Raw genomic sequence first — 21,937 nt, 5'->3', positions numbered from 1 at the left:
TTTTAAAAAATTATTACAAAGAATGACACTGTATAATTTTAAAGGGAACGATTCAACAAGAAAACACAACAGTTGTAAATTTTTATACACCCAACATAGAAACACTCAAATACTTAAAAGCAGTTAATAACATAAAAGAACTAATTGATAGTAATACACTAATAGTAAGGGACTTCATTCCCCACTTACATCAGTGGATAGATCATCCAAACAGAAAATCAGAAGGAAACAGTGGCTTTGAATGACACATTGGACCAGATGGATTTAACGTATATATTCAGAACATTCCATCCTACAACAGCAGGACACATACTCTTTTCTTTGTTTCTTTGTTTCTTTGTTTCTTTCTTTTTCAAATTTTTAATGTTTGTTTATTTTAGAGAGACAGAGTGCAAAAGGGGGAGGGGCAGAGAGAGACACAGAATCTGAAGCAGGCTCCAGGTTCCAAGCTGTCAACACAGAGCCTGATGTGGGGCTCAAACTCATGAACTGTGAGATCATGACCTGAGCTAAAGTCAGATGCTTGCCCAACTGAGCCAGGTGCCCTGGATACATGTTCTTTTAAAGTACACGTGGAATATTCTTCAGAACAGAACACCTATTAGGCCAAAAAACTGATCTCAAATTCAAAAATATCACATGTATCTTTTCTTTCTTTCTTTCTTTCTTTCTTTCTTTCTTTCTTTCTTTCACTTAATTTATTTGGAGAGAGAGCACAAGTGAGAGAGGGAGGGAGAGGCAGAGAGAGGGAGAGAGGAAGAATTCCAAACAGGCTGTGTTGACACAGTGCAGAGCCCAGCATGGGGTTCAAACCCATAAACTGTGAGCTCGTGATCTGAGCCAAAATCAAGAGTTGGTTGCTTAACTCAGCCACCCAAGGGCCCCACTATGCACCTTTTCTGACCACAACACTGTACAACTAGAATCATTCACAAGAAAAAAACCTGGAAAGAACACAAATTCATGGAGGTTAAATAACGTGCTACTAAACAATGAATGGGTCAAATGAGAAATCAAAGAGGAAATTAAAAAATATACGGAGACACTTGAACATGAGAACACGATGGTCCAAAATCTTTAGGATGCAGCAAAAGCTTTTCTGAGAGGGCAGTTTGTAGCAATACAGGCCTGTCTCAGAAAGCGAGAAAAAACTCAACCTAACCTTACATCTAAAGAAGGAGTTAGAAATAGAAGAACAAACAAAACCCAAAACCAGTAGAAGGAAATAATAAAGATTAGAGCAGAAAAAAAGAAAATAGAGCCAAATAAAAACCAGTAGAACATCATTAAACCAGTATCTTTGAAAACATCAACAAAATTGATAAACTTTTTTCTTTTTTTTCTGGAAAAAAAGAGGACTTAAATAAACAAGATCAGAAATAAAAGAGGAGAAATAACACCACAGAAATACAAAGGATTATAAGAGAACATTATGAAAAATTATATGCCAACAAATTAAACAATCTAGAAGAAATGGATAAACTCCTAGAAACATAAACTGCCAACAATAGAAATGGGAAGAAATAGAAAATTTGAACAGACCCGCAACCAGCAAAGAAATGGAATCGGTAATCAAAAGTCTCCCAACAAACAAAAGTCCAGGACCAGATAGCTTCCCAGGGGAATTTCTACCAAACATTTAAAGAATAGTTAATACCTATTCTCAAACTGTTGTAAAAAGTAGAGGAGGAAGGAAAGCTTCCATATTGAGTCTATGAGGCCACCGTTATCCCGACACCAAAACCAGACAAAGATGCTACAGAAAAAAGAGAAGTATAGGCCAGTATCTCAACAAAATAGTAGTGAACCGAATCCATCAATACATTAAAGAAATCATTCACCATAATCAAGTGGGATTTATTCCTAGGATGCAAGTGTGGTTCAATCAATGTATAAGTCAATCAATGTGATACATCCATAAGAGAAAGGATAAAAACCATATGATTATTCTAATAGATGCAGAAAAAGCATTCGACAAAGTACAACATGCATTCATGATAGAAAGCCTCCACAAAGTAGGTCTAGAGGGAACATACCTCAACATATAAAGGCCATATATGAAAAACCCACAGTCAACATCATATTCAGTGGGGAAAAACTGAAAGCTTTTCCCCTAAGGTCAGGAGCAAGACAAGAATGTCCACTCTCCCCACTTGTATTCAACATAGTTCTGGAAAAGATACCCAAATTGATAAGAAAAAAGTAAAACTTTTCCTATTTGTAGTTGACATGATACTATGTATAGAAACTGCTAAAGACTCTACCAAAAAAACTACTAGAATACAAAATCAATATACGCTACAAATTAAGCATTCCTATATGCTACAAATGAAGCAACGTACAGTGAAATTAAGAAAACAGTCCTGAGTGTTGAGTCTGGTAAGTTCTTTATAGATTTTGGATACTAACCCTTTATTCATTATGTCATTTGTGAATATCTTCTCCCATTCTGTCGGTTGCCTTTTAGTTTTGTTGATTGTTTCCTTTGCTGTGTAGAAGCTTTTTATCTCGATGAGGTTCCAATGGTTCATTTTTGCTTTTATTGTCCTTGCCTTCGGAGATGTGTCGAGTAAGAAGTTGCTGTGGCTGAGGTCAAAGAGGTTGTTGCTTGTTTTCTCCTCTAGGTTTTTAATGGTTTGCTGTCTTATTTAGGTCTTTCATCCATTTTGAGTTTACTTTTGTGTATGGTGTAAGAAAGTGGTCCAGTTCTCCCAGCACCATTTGCTAAAGAGATTGTCTTTTTTTCCATTGGATACTTCTTCCTGCTTTGTCAAAGATTAGCTGGCCACACATTTTGGGGGTCCATTTCTGGGTTTTCCATTCTATTCCATTGGTCTGTGTGTCTGTTTTTGTGCCAATACCATCCTGTCTTGATGATTACAGCTTTGTAGTAGAGGCTAAAGTCTGGGATTGTGATGCCAGCTTTGGTTTTCTTTTTCAACATTACTTTAGCTATTTGGGGTCTTTTGTGGTTCCATATAAATTTTAGGGCTGTTTGTTCTAGCTTTGAGAAGAATGTTGGTGCAATTTTGATTGGGATTGCATTGAATGTGTAGATTGCTTTGGGAAGTATTGACATTTTAATAATGTTTGTTCTTCCAATCCATGAGCATGGAATGTTTTTCCGTTTCTTTGTGTCTTCTTCAATTTCTTTGATAAGTTTTCTATAGTTTTCAGCCTACAGATCTTTTACCTCTTTAGTTAGGTTTATTCCTAGGTATTTTATGGTTTTTGGTACAGTTGTAAATGGGATTGGTTTCTTGATTTCCCTTTCTGTTGCTTCTTTATTGGTGTATAGAAATGGAACCGATTTCTGTACATTGATATTGTATCCTGTGACTTTGCTGAATTCATGTATCAGTTCTAGCAGCTTTTTGGTGGAGTCTTTCAGGTTTTGTAGAGTATCATGTCTTCTGCAAAAATTGAAAGTTTGACTTCTTTGCCAATTTGGATGCCTTTTATTTTATTTTGTTGTCTGATTACTGAGGCTAGTACTTCCAATACTGTGTTAAACAACAGTGGTAAGAGTGGACATCCCTGTCGTGTTCCTGATCTCAGGGGGAAAGCTCTCAGTTTTTCTCCATTGAGGATATTAGCTGTGGGCTTTTCATATATGGCTTTTATGATGTTAAGGTATGTTCCTTCTATCCCAACTTTCTTGAGGGTTTTTAAGAAAGTATGCTGTATTTTGTCAAATGGTTTTTCCGCATCTATTGACAGGATCATATCGTTCTTACCCTTCTATTAATGTGGGGTGTCACATTGATTGATTTATGAATATTGAACCAGCCCTGCAGCCCAGGAATAAATCCCACTTGATCATGGTGAATAATTCTTTTAAAATACTGTTGAATTCGATTTGCTAGTATCTTGTTGAGAATTTTTGCTTTATGTTCATCATGGATATTGGCCTCTAATTCTCATTTTTAGTGGGGTCTCAGTCTGGTTTGGGAATCAAGGTAATGCTGACTTCATAGGATGAGTCCGGAAGCTGTCCTTCCATTTCTTTTTTTTGGAACAGCTTGAGAAGGATAGGTATTAACTCTGCTTTAAATGTCTGGTAGAATTGCTGCGGGAAGCCATCTGGCCCAGGACTGTTATATGTTGGGAGATTTTTTGATAACTAATTCCATTTCTTCACTCGTTATGGGTCTGTTCTAATTTTCTGTTTCTTCCTGTTTCAGTTTTGGTAGTGTGTGGGTATTTAGGAATTTTTCCATTTCTTCCCAGTTGTCCAGTTTGTTGGTATATAATTTTTCATAGTAGTCTCTAAGAATTGTTTGTATTTCTGTGGTATTGGTTGTGATCTCTCCTCTTTCATTCGTGATTTTATCTATTTGGGTTCTTTTTTCTTTTTGAGAAGTCTGGCTAGGGGTTTATCAATTTTGTTTATTCTTTCAAAAAACCAGCTTTTAGGGGTGCCTGGGTTGCTCAGTCGGTTAAGTGTCCGACTTCAGCTCAGGTCACGATCTCGCGATCTCGCGATCTCGCGGTCCGTGAGTTCGAGCCCCGCGTTGGGCTCTGGGCTGATGGCTCAGAGCCTGGAGCCTGCTTCCGATTCTGTGTCTCCCTCTCTCTCTGCTCCTCCCCCGTTCATGCTCTGTCTCTCTCTCTGTCTCAAAAATAAATAAACGTTAAAAAAAAAAAATTAAAAAAACCAGCTTTTAGATTCATTGATCTGTTCTATTGTGGTTTTTTTTATTTGTATTTATTTCTGCTCTAATCTTTATTATTTCTCTTCTGCTGCTGGCTTTGGGGTTTCTTTGCTGTTCTGCTTCTTGTTCCTTTAGGTGTGCAGTTAGGTTTTCTATTTGGGATTTTTCTTGTTTCTTGAGATAGGCCTGGATTGGAATGTATTTTCCCCTTAGGACTGCCTTTGCTGCATCCCAGATGGTTTGGACTGTCATGTTTTGATTTTAATTTGCTTCCATATATTTTTAAATTTCTTCTTTAATTGACAGGTTGACTTACTCATTCTTCAGTAGAATGTTCTTTAATCTCCATGCATTTGGAGGCTTTCCAAATATTTTCTTGTGGTTGATTTCAAGTTTCATAGTATTGTGATCTGGAAATATGCATGGTATGATCTCAATTCTTTTGTATTTATTGAGGGCTGTTTTGTGACACAGTATGTGATCTATCTTGGAGAATGTTCCATGTGCACTCAAGAAGAATGTGTATTCTCCTACTTTTGGATGAAAAGTTCTAAATATCTGTCAAGTCTATCTGGTCTGGTGTATCATTCAAGTCCATTGTTTATTGATTTTCTGCCTAGATGATCTGTCCATTGCTATAAGTGAAGTATTAAAGTCCTCTGCAATTACCATATTTTTACCAATAAGATTATTTGTGATTAATTGAGTTACATATTTGGGTGCTTAAAAGTTGGGGGCATAAACATTTATTTGTTAGCTCTTCTTGATGTAATTACGATATAATGTCCTTCTTCATCTCTTGTTACAGCCTTTAGTTAAAATCTAGTTTGTCTAATATAGGTATGGCTACTCCAGCTTTGTTTTAACTCCCTGTAGCATGATAGATGGTTCTCCATCCTCTCACTTTCAATCTGAAGGTGTTCTCAGGTCTAAAATGAGTCTCTTGTATGGGGGCCTGGGTGGCTCGGTTGGCTAAGCATCCGACTCTTGGTTTCGGCTCAGGTCATGATCTCATCGTTTTGTGTGTTCTAGCCCCATGTCTGGCTCCTCCTTGCTGACGGTGCAGAGCCTGCTTGGGATTCTTTGTCTCCTTCTCTCTCTGCCCATTCCCCACTCACAATGTTTCTGTCCTCAAAATAAATAAACTTAAAAAAATTTTTTTTGATGAGTCTCTTGTAGACAGCATACAGATAGATCTTGCTTTTTATCCATTCTGATACTCTGTGTCTTTTGTTTGGGGCATTTAGTCCATTTACATCCAGAGCTATTATTGAAAGATATGGATTTAGTGTCATTGTGTTATCTGTAGGTTTCATGCTTGTGGTGATGTCTCTGGTCCTTTGTAGTGTTTGCAGCGTTCCACTCACAGAGTCCCCCTTAGGATCTCTTGCAGGGATGGGTTAGTGGTCATGAACTCCATCAGTTTTTGTTTGTCTGGGAAAACCTTTTTCTCTCCTTCTATTCTGAATGACAGCTTTGCTGGATGAAGGATTCCTGGCTGCATATTGTTTCTATTCAGCACATTGAATATTTCCTGCCACTCCCTTCTGGCCTGCCAAGTTTCAGTGGATAGGTCTGCTACTACCCTTATGTGTCAACCCTTTTAGGTTAAGGCCTGTTTGTCCATAGCTGCTTTCAGAATTTTCTCTTTATCTTTGTATTTTGCCTGTTTCACTATGATATGCCATGGAGAAGACCTATTCTTGTTAAATTTGAAGGAAGTTCTCTCTGCCTCCTGGATTTGGATGTCTGCCTCCTTGCCCAGATTAGTGAAGTTCTCTGCTATAAATTGTTCAAGTAAACCTTCTGCCTGTCTCTCTTTTCTTCTGGAACTCCTATGATACTTGATATTACTACGTTTCATTGAATCACTTAGTTTTCTAATTCTTCCCTCATGGTCTAGTATTTTCTTATCTCTTTCTCAGCTTCATCATTTTCCATAATTTTATCTTGTTTCACTTATTCTCCCCTCTGCTTCCTCCATCCTTGATGTCACTGCATCTAGTTCATTTTGTACCTCATTTGCAGCATTTCTTAATTCGTCATGACTATTTCTTATCCTTGATCTCTGCAGCAGTAGATTCTCTGCTGTCTTCTATGCTTTTTTCAAGCCCAGCTATTAATTTTATGACTATTATTCTAAATTCTTGGTCAGATATATTGTTTATATTTGTTTTGAGCAATTCTCTTGCAAGGGAAATAAAAGTAAAAATGAACTTTTGGGACCTAATCAAGATAAAAAGCTCCTGCACTGCAAAGGAAACAACAAAACTAAAAGGCAGTCGACAGAATGGGAGAAGATATTTACAAATGACATAATGAATAAACGGTTAGTATCCAAAATCTATAAAGAATTTACCAAACTCAACAGCTGAAAAACAATTCAGTGAAGAAATGGGCAGAAGACAGGAACAGACACTTTTCCAAAGAAGACATCCAGATAGCCAACAGAAACATGAAGCGATGCTCAACATCACTCATCATCAGGGAAATACAGATCAAAGCCACACTGAGATACCACCTCATACCAGTCAGAGTGGCTAAAATTAACAACTCAGGAAACAACACGTTGGCAAGGTTGTGGAGAATCGGGAACCCTCCTGCACTGTTGGTGGGAATGCAAACTGGTGCAGCTGCTCTAGAAAACAGTGTGAAGGTTCCTCAAATAATTAAAAGTAGAACTATCCTATGACCCAGGAATAGCACTGCTAGGAATTTATCCAAAGGATACAGGAATGCTGATTCATAGGGGCACTTGTGCACCAATGTTTATAAATTGCTTTCAACAATAGCCAAATCATGGGAAGAGCCCAAAAGTCCGTGAATGGATAAAGAAGATGTGGTTTATATATACAATGGAATTCTTCTTGGCAATGAGAAAGAATGAAATTCTTCCATTTGCAACAATGTGGATAGAACTGGAGGGTATTATGCTAAGTGAAATAAGTCAGTTACAGAAAGACAGATATCATATATTTTCACTCATGTGGAACTCGAGAAGCTTAACAAGACCATGGGGGAAGGGGAAAAAATAGTTTCAAGCAGAGGGAGGCAAACCATAATAGACCCTGAAATACAGAGAAGAAACTGAGGGTTGATGGGAGGGTGGGAGAGAGGGGAAAAGGGAGGATGGGCATTGAGGAGGGCATGTTTTGGGATGAGCCCTGGGTATTGTATGTAAGCGATGAATCATAGAAATCTACCCCTGAAACCAAAAGCACACTCTACACAGTATGTTAGCTAACTTGACAATAAAGTATTTAAGAAAAATATACTTCAGTAACAAATGTTTGAAATCAGAAGTGGTTATTTTTTTTCTAAGACGCATTACTACTAAAGTAATGCGAGTTTTCATCCTGTGTGAAACAGCTGGACCATTATGAGATCACATTAGCACTAATTGATATTTTTTATGCAGTTTTTGCTAACCCAGCTTCATTGGACTCAAAAGGATTTTTTAAATCCATAGTAAAGGCTGTTTTGTAATCTTATCATGATTCTCTTGAATCAGGTTACTGTCTGATTTCTCTGTAACAATATTTTCTTGAAACTCTCAGTGAAGTCAATATTAGTTTTTTGTTTTTTTTTTAAATAGACCTGGAATGGGGCGCCTGGGTGGCGCAGTTGGTTAAGCGTCCGACTTCAGCCAGGTCACGATCTCGCGGTCCGTGAGTTCGAGCCCTGCATCAGGCTCTGGGCTGATGGCTCGGAGCCTGGAGCCTGTTTCCGATTCTGTGTCTCCCTCTCTCTCTGCCCCTCCCCCGTTCATGCTCTGTCTCTCTCTGTCCCAAAAAAAAAAAAAAAAAAAAAAAAAAAAAAAAAGTTGAAAAAAAAAATAGACCTGGAACAATAGTATTTTATGTTTTATTTGCTATAATATTATCATGTTTATGTTAATATGTATATGTATATGATATATATCATACTGTTAATAATTTCTTCTGAGGAGCTTCAATTTTTATAATGTCTGTATTTGAATCTATTATAATAATCTCATGTGTTTCAAAAAAATAAACAGTCCCATTTACAATGGCCCAAAACAACAAAATACCTAGAATAAATTTAAGGAGGTAAAAGACTTGTACTCTGAGAACTGTAAAATAATTTATGAAAGAAATTGTAGATGACACAAATAAATGGAAAGATATTCCATGCTCATGAACTGGAGGAACCAATATTATAAAAATGTTTACCCTACCCAAAACAATCTACAGATTTAATGCAATCCCTATCAAAATACCACCATCATTCCCTATCAGAATACCAACAGCATTTTTCACAGAACTAGAACAAATAATCCTAAAATTTGTATGGAACCACAAAAGACCCCAATAGCCAAAGTAGTCTTGAAAAAGAATGAAACTGGAGGTTTCACAATACCAGATTTCAAGATATACTACAAAGAATAGAGAGCCCAGAAACAAAGCCACAAATATATGATCAATTAATGTTTGATGAAGGAGGCAAGAATGTATAATGGGAGAGACCATCTCTTCAGCATATGGTGTTGGGAAGACTGGACCACTCTCTTATGCCATAAACAGAAATAAACTAATAATGGATTAAAGATATAAATGCAGTTCCTGAAACCATAAAAACCCTAGAAGGGAGTACAGGCAGTAATGTCTCTAACATTGATAATAGCAACATTTTTCTAGATATGTCTCCTGAGTCAAGGGAAACAAAAGCAAAAATAAACTATTGGGACTACATTAAAATAAAAAACTTATGTACAGTAAAGGAAACAGTCAGCAAAACTACAAGAGAACTTACTGAATGGCAGAAGATATTTGCAAATGATATATCTGATATAGGGTTAGTATGCAAAATATATAAAGAACTGATACAACTCAACGCCCAAAAAACAAATAATCCAATTAAAAAGTGGGCAGAAGACATTAACAGACATTTCCCCAAAGAGGAAATCCAGATGGCCATCATACACATAAAAAGATACTCAGCGTCTCTCATCATCAGAGAAATGCAAATCAAAACTACAGTGAGATATCACCTCACACCTGTCAGAATGGCTAAAATAAAAAAACTTAAGAAACAAGTGTTGGCGAGGATATGGAGAAAAAGGAACCCTCTTGACTGTTGGTTGGAGTGCAAATTGGTGCAGCCACTGTGGAAAACAACATGGAGGTTCCTCACAAAGTTAAAAATAGAACTACTCTAGGATCTACCAATTGCACTACCAAATATTTACTCAAAGAATATGAAAACACTAATTAGAAAAGTTATATACACCTCTATATTTATTATATTTACAATAGCCAAGATCTGGAAGCAGCTCAAGTGCTTATCAGCAGATGAATAGATAAAGAAGTGATGTATACACGTACATACATACATACACACAGAATATTATTGTCATAAAAAAGAATGAAATCTAGCTGTTTGCAACAACATGGAGCTAGAGAGTATAATGCTAAATGAAATAAGTCAGAGTAAGACAAATATTGTATGATTTCATTCATGTGGGATTTAAGAAACGACAAAGAAAAGAGAAAAAAAACAGACTCTTCAGCTATAAAGAACAAAGTGATGGTTGCCAGAGAGGAGGTAGTTGAGGAGATGGGTGAAATAGGTGAAGGGGATTAAGGGTACACTTGTGGTGGACACTGAGTAATGTATAGGAATGTTGAATCACTGTATTATACATCTGGAACTAGTACAACACTGTAAAAAGTAAAAATAAAAATTATAGTCATCCTAGTGTGTGTGAAATAGGATATCATTTTGGCTTTGATTTGCATTTTCATAACAAATAAGGACATTGAACATCTTTCCATGTGCTTGTTGGCCATTTATGTATCTTTTTAGAGAGACATCTATTCAAGTTTGTTGTCCATTTTTAAATTGGCTTGTTAATTGGGTTTTTCTTTTTGTTGTTGTAAGAGTGTTTGTATATTCTGGATATAGATGCTTTTCAGATATATGATTTACAAATATTTGCAAAAACTATGGGTTGTATTTTACTTTCTTATAGTGTCCTTTGATGCACAAACATTTTTTATTTTGATGAATGCCTATTTTTTCTTTTGTTGCTTGTGCTTTTGGTGTCATAATGAAGAAACCATCACCAATGAAGAAACCAAACCATAATGAAGAAACCATCGTCATGAAGATTTACTTCTTTTATCGTCTGAGGGGTTTATTATTTTAGTTATGTTTACTTCCAAGATTCATTTTGAATTAATTTTTGTATGGAGTGTGAGGTAAGGGTTTAGCTTCATTCTTTTGTTTGCAGATATCCAGCTGTTCAAACTCCCATTTGTTGAAGACTATTTTTTCCTCATTGAATGGCCTTGACACTGTTGTCGAAAATCAAGCTACCATAGACATATGGGTTTATTTCTGGATTGTCACTTCTGTTCTGTTAATCTATATGTCTGTTCTTGTTCTTATGCCAGTACTACAGTGTGTGTCTGTCTGTATGTGTGTAATTGATTCACAGGATTTTTGAAAAGACTTTTAAATTGAGGTATAATTGACAAATAACATGATACTAGTTTTAGGTGTATGTATCAAATCACATAATTATTTGATATTTGTACATATTGCAAAAATACCACCACTGTGGTTTTAGGTTCATAGCAAAATTGAGAGGAAGGTACAGGAATTCCCCATATGCCTTCTGCCCCCACATATGCATAGCCTCTCCGTTGTCAACATCTCCCATCAGAGTGGTAGATTTGTTACAACTGATAAACTTCTATTATCATACCATTATCACCCAAAGTTTGTAGTTTACATTATGGCTTACTTTTTGGTGTTGGACATTCTTTGGGTTTGGACAAATGTATAATGACATTATCCACCATTACAGTATCTTATGGGATGTTTTTACTGCCTTTTGCTTCATGTATTCTTTCCTCCATCCCTGAACCCCTGTCAACCACTGATCTTCTTACTGTCTCTGTAGTTTTGCCTTTTTCAGAATGTCATATAGTTGGACTCATACAGTGTATAGCCTTTTTCAGATTGGTTTCTTTTACTTAATAATATGCACTGAAGGTTTCTGCATGTCTTTTCATGGGTTGATACCTCATTTCTTTTAAGTGCAGAGTAATACTCCATTATCTGAAAGTACCACAGTTTAACCATTCACTTAATGAGGGACATTTTGGTTGCTTGCAAGTTTTGGCAATTATGAATAATTAAGCTGCTGTAAATGTGTGCAGGTTTTGTGTGCATATAAGTTTTTAATTCTTTGAGTTAAATACCAAGAAATATGATTGCTGGATAGTATGGTAAGAGTATGTTTAGTTTTGTAAGAAACTGCCAAACTGTCTTCCATAGTGGCGGTAGCATTTTTCGTTCCCACTAGCAATGAATGAAAATTCCTATTGCTCTACATTCCTGTTAGCATTTGATGTCCAGAGTTTAGGTTGTTTTAGTTAGCATTTCCCTGATAACATAAGATGTGGAGCATCTTTTCATATGCTTATATGCCATCTGTATATGCTTTAGTCAGGTGTCTTTTAAGGTCTTTGGCCCATTTTTAAAATCAGCCTGGTCTTTTTTTTTTCCCCCCTTATTGCTGAGTTTTAAGAATTGTATGTATACTTTAAGTAGCACTCCTTTATGAGATATGTGTCTTGCAAATATTTTCTCCCAGTCTGTGGCTGGTCTTTTTATTTGCTTGACAGTGTCTTTTGCAGAGCAGAAAAATTTAATTTTAATGATGTCTAGCTTATCAGTTCTTTCATGATTGTGCCTTTGGTGTCTTATCTAATGTTTATTTATTTTGAGAGAGAGAGAGAGAGAGAGAGAGAGAGAGAGAGGAGGGGGGAGGGAGAGAGGGAGAGAGAGGGTGAGCACAAGGGCATGAGTGGGGAAGGGGCAGAGAAAGAGGAAGAGAGAATCCCAAGCAGGCTCCATGTTGACTGTGCGGGGCTTGATCTGAAGAACTGTGAGATCATGACCTGAGCCAAAATCAAGACTTGGATGCCCGAACAACTGAGCCACCCAGGTGCCCTTCGTGTCATATCTAAAAAGTCATCACCAGTGAAAGTCATCTAGATTGTCTCATATGTTATCTTTTAGGAGTTTTATAGTTTTGTGTTTTACATTTAGGTCTGTGATCCATTTTGAGTTAATTTTTTATTTTGTGAAGAATGTAAAGTCTGTGTTTAGATTTTTAGGTTTGTCGTTTTTGTTTGTTTGTTTTGCTCTGGATGTCTAGTTCTGGCACCATTTGTTGAAAAGATTATCTTTGCTCCATTGTATTGCTTTTGCTTTCTTTTTGGTCAAGGATCACTTGACTAATTTATGTGTGTCTATTTTTGACCTCTCTATTCTGTTTCATTGATTTATTTGTCTGTTCTTTCACCAATACTACACTGTTGTAATTACTGTATCTTTATAGTCAGTCTTGAAGTTGGGTAGTGTCAGTCCTTCAACCTTGTTCTTAACATTGTGTTGGTTATTCTGGGTCTTTTGCCTCTATATAAAGTTTAGAATCAGTTTATCAATATTCACAAAATAACTTGCTGGGAATTTGGTTGGGATTGTATTGAATCTTTAGGGAAAAAATGGTATCTTGACACATTGAGTTTTCTTATCCATGAACATGGAATATCTATATATTTAGTTCTTTGATTTTTTTTTTATTAGAGTTTCATAGGTTTCCTCATAGTTTCCTCATATGGACTTTGTACATACATACTTTGTAGTATGAATACTTTGTAGTATGTAGACTGAAGTCTTTCATTTTTTTGGCATGCTAATGTAAAGGTATTATGTTTTTAATATTAAATTCCAGTTCATTGTTGGTATGTGGAAAAGTGATGGACTTTTTAATATTATCCTTGTATGCTATAACCTTGTAATAGTAGCTTATTTCACTGAAGAGATTTGTGGTCAATTCTTTTGTATTTCTACGTAGACATGTCATTTGAAAACAGAGTTTTATTTTTATTTTTTCCTTCTGAATCAGTATACCTTTTATTTTCTTTTCTTGTCTTATTGCATTACTAGGACTTCCAATTTGATGTTGAAAAGGAGTGGTGAGACGGGACATTCTTGCCTTGTTCCTGACCTTATTGGGAGAGCTTCTAGTTACCTGTAGCATTTTTTGTTTGTTTTTTGTTTGTTTGTTTGGTAGATAGTGTTTATTAAGTGGAGGATTCCCTTGTATTCCTAGCTTATGGAAAGTTTTTATCATGAATGGGAGTTGGGTTTGCTCAATTGCTTTTTCTTCATCTACTGATATGATCATGTGATTTTTCTTTAGGTTGTTGATGTGGTAAATTACATTAATTAATTCTTAAGTGTTGAACTAGCTTTGTATACCTCAGATAAATCCCACTTGGTTGTGGTATATAGTTTTTTTTTTAATACATTGTTGGATTTGATTAGTTAATACTTTGTTGAGAGTTTTTACGTCTGTGTTCATGAGATATATTGGTTTGTAGTTTTCTTGTCCGTAGTTTTCAGTCTTTGTCTGGTTTTGATATTAGAGTGATGCTGGCCTCATAGAATGACTTAGGATGTAATTTCTCTGCTTCTATCTTCTGAAAGAGATTACAGAGAATTAGTATAATTTCTTTCTTAAATGTTTGGTAGACTTTACCAGTGAACCTCTTTGTGCTTGGTGCTGTTTTTGAAGGTTATTATTTATTGATTCAGTTTTTTTTTAGTAGATATAGGCCTGTTCAGATTGTCTATTTTTTTGTGTGTGAGTTTTGACAGATTGTGTCTTTCAAGGAGTTTCATTTCTTTGAAATTGCCATTTCACCTAGGTTATCAAATTTGTGGGCGTAGAGCTATACATAGGTATTCCTTTATTATCCTTGTAACATCCATGGTAATGTCCATCCATAGTGATGTTCCCTCTTTCATTTCTGACTTTAGTCATTTGTGTCCTCCCTTTTTCTTAGTTAGCCTGGTTACAGACTTAATGTCTTTTTCAAAGAACCAGCTCTGGTTTTATTGATATTTTCTGTTGGTTTCCTGTTTCAGTTTCACTGATTCCTGCTCTGATGTTTGTCTTTTTTTGCTTGCTTAACTTTTTCTTTTTTTACTATTTTCCTCTGGAGAAGCTTATTGATTTCAGATGTCTTTTCTAATATATGCATTTAATGCTGTAAGTTTCCCTGTAAGCACTGATTTTGCTGCATCACACAAATTTTGATGTTTTTATTTTCATTTAGTTCAAAATATTTAAAATTTCTCTTGAGATTTCTTTTTTGACCTATATGTTATTTCAAGTTGTGTGGTTTAATCCCCATGTATTTTGTGATTTTCTAGTTACCATTCCGTTATTGATTTCTAATCTAATTCCATTGTAGTCTGACAGACATTGTATGCTTTCTATTCACTTAAACTTGTTAAAGTGTGTTTTATGGCCCAGAATGTGATATATCTTGGTGATTGTTCTATGTGAACTTTGGAAGAAAAGTATTCTTCTGTTGTTGTATGAAGTATTCTTCTGTTGTTGTACAGCTGTTATGGTCTGAATGTTTGTGTTGTCCTGAATTCATATGTTGAAATCCTAACCTCCAAAGGTGATGAAATCTTGATACCAATACCCTGATACCCAAAGATATTAGTAGGTGGGGCCTCTGGGAGATGAATAGGTTGTGAGAGTGGAGCCCTCATGAATGGAATTCATGTTCTCATAAAGGAGATCCCATAGAACTCCCCAGACCTTCTGCTATATGAAGACATACTGAGGAGTCTGCTATGAGCTAGGGAGTGGGTTCTCATAAAAATGTGACCATGCTGTTACCTTGATCTTGGACTTCCTAGCCTCCAAGCATGTGAGGAATACATTTCTGTCATTTTTAAGGTACCCAGTGTGTGATATTTTGTTATAGCAGCTCAAGTGGACTAAGACAGATGTCCATTATATCCAGTTGATTGAAGGCATTATTGAGTCAACTGTGTGTCCTTCCTAATTTTCTGCCTGTGGGAAGGCAAAAAATCCCATTTTTGTTGGAGGGGTAGTGAAATCTTCAACTGTAATGTGGATTTGTCAGTTTTTGCCTATGTAGATTGATGCTCTGTTGTTAGGCACATAACACATTATGGATTGTTACGTCTTGTTGGAAAGTTTACTTTATCATTATGTAATGCTCTTCTTTATCCCTGATAACTTTACTTGCTCTGAAGTCTGCTCTATCTGAAATTAATATAGCTACTCCTGCTTTTCTTTTGTTAGTGTGATTAATTTTTCTCTATCCATTTACTTGTAAATCTATGTATTTTTATGTTTAGAAGGGGTTTCTTGTAGACAGTGTATTTTGGTATTTTGGTTTGTCTACTTGGTAGACAGTGGGTTTTGGTTTTTGATCCACTCCAGTTTGTCTGTTAATTGGTAGATTGAGACCATTGATGTTCAAAGTGATTATTGTTAGAGTTTGGTTAATATATACATTATTTGTTATTGTTTTCTGCTTTTATTGCTTTTATTCTTTGTTTCTGTTTTTGCCTTACACTTTTTGTGTGTGTGGTTTTTATTGGACATTATATAAAATTTCATTTCTCTCTTTAAGCATATCACTTATGCTTTTTGATTGGTTGCCTCATAGTTTGAAATCAGCATTTACAACTAATCCAAGTCCACTTTCAAATAATACTCTGCTGTTTCATGAGTAGTGTGATTGCCTTGTAACAAAATAACAGTGATTCTCCTAACCTTTGTATTATTGCTATCTATGGTTCATGAGTATATATGTATATATTTATACATATGTATCATATGTGTCTATGTCTACATATACATATAATCATACCCACACATATACATATACAGAATAAATATAAGCATATGCAATTGTATATATTGTTATAATTGTTATTCTGAAGAGACTGTTAGATTAGGAAATATAAGTTTCATACTTATATTTATAGTTCTATGATGTATACTTCTATGCATCTCATTTATACCTCTATGATGCTCTTGTTTTCTTTATATATAGTACATCCAAGTTTCTGATCCTATTATTTTCCTTTTCTCTAAAGAACTTCATTTAACATTTCGTGCAGGACAAGTCTACTGGCAACAAATTGCCTTAAGTTTTGTTTGCCTGTGGAAAGTATTTCTCCTTCACTTTTGAAGGATAAAATCCTTAGTTTGAAGGCATATTTCTATTTGAATATATTATACTTAAGAAAATTTAGAATCATTATTTATAGGAATGCTACAAACAAGAAAAAGCTATAAAATTTCAGTTTCTTTATAACATTCTCTGTGGAGGACTGTATTTCAGAGACATCTGAATCAGTCTTGAGAGGTGATAATTAGTTCAGTTGCAAAAATGTCACAATAAACATTTTCATTAAGTAATGGAAATCAAGCTACTAATTGAATGCGAATTTGTGTCTCATTTAACTAGAATAGTCTTTGCTAGTTCTGAATGTGGGCATATATGATATTCTTGGTAATCTATTTTAAGTAAATGAACTAATATCTTTGAACTTGTAAAATAAGGACTTGGGGGTGGCGCCTGGGTGGCTCAGTTGGTTAAGCATCTGACTCTTTGTTTCAGCTCAGGTCATGATTTCCCAGTTTGTGAGTTCAAGCCCTGTGTTGGGCTCTGTGCTGTTAGTGCGAAGCCTGCTCAGGATTCTCTCTCTCTCCCTCTTTCTCTGGCCCTCCTCTCGCTCATGCTCTCTCTCTCAAAATAAATAAATGAACTTTAAAAGTGAAAAAAAAAAGGATTTGGATATATCAAGAGTACAGTTGTATCTTATAAATCAGTTACTAAAGTTCTTTCTCTTTAATAGAAGCTGGAGATCTGCTTTCTCAGTATTTTTGCTGAAGAGAAAGATCTCTACCAGAATTCGTTAGGTTAGTTTTTTTTTCTTTTTTTACTTATGCACTTTATTTTTGTAATTTATTTTTTATGAAGTTTTTATTTTAATTCCAGTATAGTTAGCATATACATATATTAGTTTCAGGTGTATAATATAGTGACTCGATAATTCTATACATAGTGCTCATCACAATAAGTGTACTCTTTAGTATCCATCACCTATTTCACCCATCTCCTCACTCACCTCCCCCTTGGCAACCATCAGTTTGTTCTCTATAGTTAAGAGTCTGTTTCTTGGTTTGTCTCTCTCTCTTTCTTTTTTTCCTTTGTTTTGTTTCTTAAATTCCACACGAGTGAAATTATATGGTACTTGTCTTTTTCTGATTGCTCATTTTGCTTAGCATTTTATACTCTCTAGTTCTGTCCACATCATTGCAAATGCCAAAATTTCTTTCTTTTTTATGGCAGAAAAATATTCTGTAACACACACACAACACTCCAGTACTTGATCCGTTTATCAGTTGATGGACACTGGGACTGTCTCCATACTTTGGCTATTGTAGATAATGCTGCTATAAACAGTGGGATGCATGTATCCCTTTGAGTAAATATTTTTGTATTGTTTGGTTAAATACCTAGCAGTGCAATTACTGGATTGTAGGGAAGTTCTATTTTTAACTTTTTGAGGAACCTCCATACTGTTTTCCAGAGTTGACTGTACTAATTTCCATTCCCACCAACAGTGCAGGAAGATTCCCCTTTCTCCACATTCTCACCAACACCTGTTGTTTCTTGTGTTGTTGATTTTAGCCATTCTGACAGGTTGTGAAGTGGTATTTCATTGCAGCTTTGATCTGTATTTCCTTGATGTTGAGCATCTTTTCAGATGTGTCTGTTGGCCATCTGTATGTCTTTGGAAAAATGTGTATTCATGTTGTCTGCCCATTTTTAATTGGATTTTTCATTTTTGGAGTGTTAAATTTTATGAGTTCTTTATATATTTTGGGTATATATTTTGGATATGTATATTATGAAAAGTTATATGGCAACTAATTGGATAACCTAGAAGAAATGGATAAATTTCTAAAAACATAATTCCCCAAAATGGAATCAGGAAGAAATAGAAAATTTGAATAGACTTGTTACCAGTAATGAAATAGAATTAGTAATCAAAAATCTCCCAAGAAACAAAAGTCCAAGACCTTCTTCACCTTGACAGGTGAATTCTACCAAGCATTTAAAGAAGAGTTAATACCTATTCTTCTCAAACTATTCCAAAATATAGAAGAGAAAGGAAAACTCCCAAATTCATTCTGTGGTTCCTGATATAAAAATCTGACAAAGATACTACAAGAAAAGAGAACTACAGGTTGATATCTCTGATGAACAGATATAAACGTCCTCAACAAAATATTAGTGAACCTAATCCAACAATACATTAAAGAAATCATTCACCATGATCAAGTAGGATTTATTCCTGGGATGCAAGGGTGGTTCAATATTTGTAAGTCAATCAGTGTGATACATTACATCCATAAGAGACAGGATAAAAACCAAATAATTATTTCAATAGATGCAGAAAAAGCATTTGACAAAGTACAACATCCATTCATGATAAAAACCTACAAAGTAGGTCTAGAGGAAACATACTTCAACATAACAAAAGCCTTATGTGAAAAACCCTCAGTGAACATCATACTCAATGGGGAAAAACTGAGAGCTTTTCCCTTAAGGTCAGGAGCAAGACAAGAATGTCCACTCTCGCTACTTTTATACGAGAAAGTACTGGAAGATCTAGCTACAGCAATTAGACAGCTTAATTAATTTTAAATAATTTAATTGGACAAAATGTATATGTTCTAGTGTATGAGACATCTTGAAAATACATGAGTATAAAGCACTACTAGTAAGCTTTATTCAAGAAAAACAGAATAGACATTTTTAAAAAATGTTTATTTATTTTTGAGAGAGAGTGTGCAAGCATGAGCGGGGGAGGGATAGAGAGAGAGACAGAATTTGAAGCAGACTCTGCGCTGTTAGCGCAAAACCCGGTGTGGGGCTCGAACCTATGAATCGTGAGATCATGACCTGAGCCGAAGTCCTGCCCTCAACTGACTGAGCCACCCAGGTGCCTCGAGAATGGACATTTTTACATATTGAATTATAGTTTTCTGAATGTACTTCTTTTTAAAAAAATTTTTTTAATGTTTATTTTTGAGAGAGAGACAGAATGTGAGCAGAAGAGGGGTAGAGAGAGAGGGAGACACAGAATCCGAAGCAGGCTCCAGACTCTGAGTTGTCAGCACAGAGCCCGATGCAGGGCTCCAACTCATGAGCGGTGAGATCGTGACCTGAGCCAGAGTCAGCTACTTAACCGACTGAGCCACCCAGGCTCCCCTGATTGTATTTATTCTTGTTTGTGCTGTTTTGTTGAAAATCTTTTCTGGTTTTTGGTGAATAATTCTTGATTAAAGGATTGTCATTAGTGAAACTATTTGCGAGCAATATTTTTTTTTTCTTTTCAAATTTTTATTTAAATTCTAGTTGGTTAACGTATAGTGCAATATTGGTTTCAGGAGTAGAATTCAGTGATTCATCACTTACATTCAACACCGAGTGCTCATCATGTGAGCAATATCTTTAAAAGTTGTTTTTAAAAAAAAAAGTTATAGAGAGGGAGGGAGGAAAACCATAAGAGACTTTTAAATACAGAGAACAAACTGAGGGTTGATGGGGGGTGGAGGAGAGGGGAAAATGGGTGATGGGCATTGAGGAGGGCACTTGTTGGGATGACCACTGGGTGTTGTATGGAAGCCAATTTGACAAATTATATTTAAAAAATAATAAAAAAATAAAAGTTTTTCTTTTTTGCAGGGGTTTAAATATTGAAATATAAAATGTTTGAATAAAACCACAGTGGATTGTATCAAATTGATATCCTGTTTGTGATATCAATATATGTATATATTATATATATATGATATCAACATATATCTATATATGCATATGTACGTATACATATTTACATATGTATATTATGTATACATATAGATAATAGTTTTGCAAAGTGTTACTATTGGAGGAAACTAGGCAAGTGGATAAGGGTTTCTTGATAGTATTTCTTGTAATTGCATCTGATCTTATAATTTCCTTAAATAAAAAGTAAACAGAAAAGCAAAAAAGCCAAAAAATGATATGATGAAAGACTTCTATTTTTTTGCCAAGATGGAGTAACAGAGACCAGATTTTTTCTCCTAATTGCAACATCCATAAAAAACAGATGAAACGTTTGAAATAATGGATTTCAGGACATTGGACATCAGGTAATGAAGGATAGTGACTCACAGAATTGAGAAACAAATTAGATGAGCCATATAATTGCCCTGACGTACTGCCCTAAGAGAATTTCTGGCTATGGCACAGGGAAAAATACTTCAGGAGTAGCACCACAGACTCAGTTGAGGAGACAGCCAAAAGTCCAGAGAGACCTAAGAAACAAAAGGTTGAAACATGTCCACAGTTTAACCCAATTAGAAGTTCAAAATTTGCTATTAGATTTTGTGCAATGAAAAGATGAAAGGGTTGATTGTTTTGTGTGTCTGTACAGCATAGGTTCTGGGTTAACTTTAACATCTGCTGAAGGGTATGAGTGGTAAACCTTTTTAGCCTAAGTTGATACTGGGGCTCAAATTACAGTTATACCTGGGATCCTACTAAATTTAAACAAAGTATCCCTATAGTTTTAAAGGAGTTACAAAATATAGAGAATAAATAGTTATGTCTCATCTTAACTGTCAAAACTATTGCTGCCTAAATTCCCTATAGCCATAATGTATATTGCCATAAAATATCTCAGAGTGGGCACGGATGCTCAGACCCATCAAGTAATACATTAAAATTAGTCTGTTGGAGTGTCTGGGTGGCTCAGTCAGTTAAGCGTCCAACTTTGGCTCAGGTCATGATCTTGCAGTTTGTGAGTTCGAGCACTGCATTGGGGTCTCTGTTGTCAGCACAGAGCCCTCTCTCTCTCTGCCTCTCACCTGCTCATACTTGCTCTCTCTCAAAAATAAATAAACATTCAAAAATTATAAAATTAGTCTGTGGCACTTATAATTAGCTTTACCAAATGGGGCTCTATGACCCCCATTAAAATAGTTAATATTGGCCCAATATAAATTAAAACAGGGACTTGATGGATTGAAGGTACACAAGACTTGTTTAAAGAACAGCGTTTATCTTCACTGCTTCTCTACCTCATTGCCCAATTTTACCTGATTTTTAATTTTGTGGATTACCACAACCTTAATTTTGTGGCTCTACCCATTAAGGCCTCTATGATCAATATTATTGAAATTACTGATTGCATCCAATCAATGTCTTATAAGTATTTTGCATAGATTTGGCTAACCTGTTCTGGTCAGTGCCTATTTCAAGAATCTCTCAACCATGGTTTGCCTTCACCTTCAAATAAACATAATACACCTTTACCTAGCTTCCTATGGATATGTCAACAAC

General features: G+C 35.5%; 1 protein-coding gene across 4 annotated transcripts in view; it reads left to right on the top strand.

Moving 5' to 3' along the window:
• The window catches only part of CE2H16orf87 (chromosome E2 C16orf87 homolog), a 55,362-nt gene that overhangs the window by 2,772 nt on the left and 30,653 nt on the right, over positions 1-21,937 (top strand). The gene's annotated exons all lie outside the window — the stretch shown is intronic.

Source organism: Panthera leo, chromosome E2 (genome assembly GCF_018350215.1).
Source record: "Panthera leo isolate Ple1 chromosome E2, P.leo_Ple1_pat1.1, whole genome shotgun sequence".
NCBI lineage: Eukaryota > Metazoa > Chordata > Mammalia > Carnivora > Felidae > Panthera > Panthera leo.
This window is presented reverse-complemented; position numbering and strand designations above follow the sequence as displayed.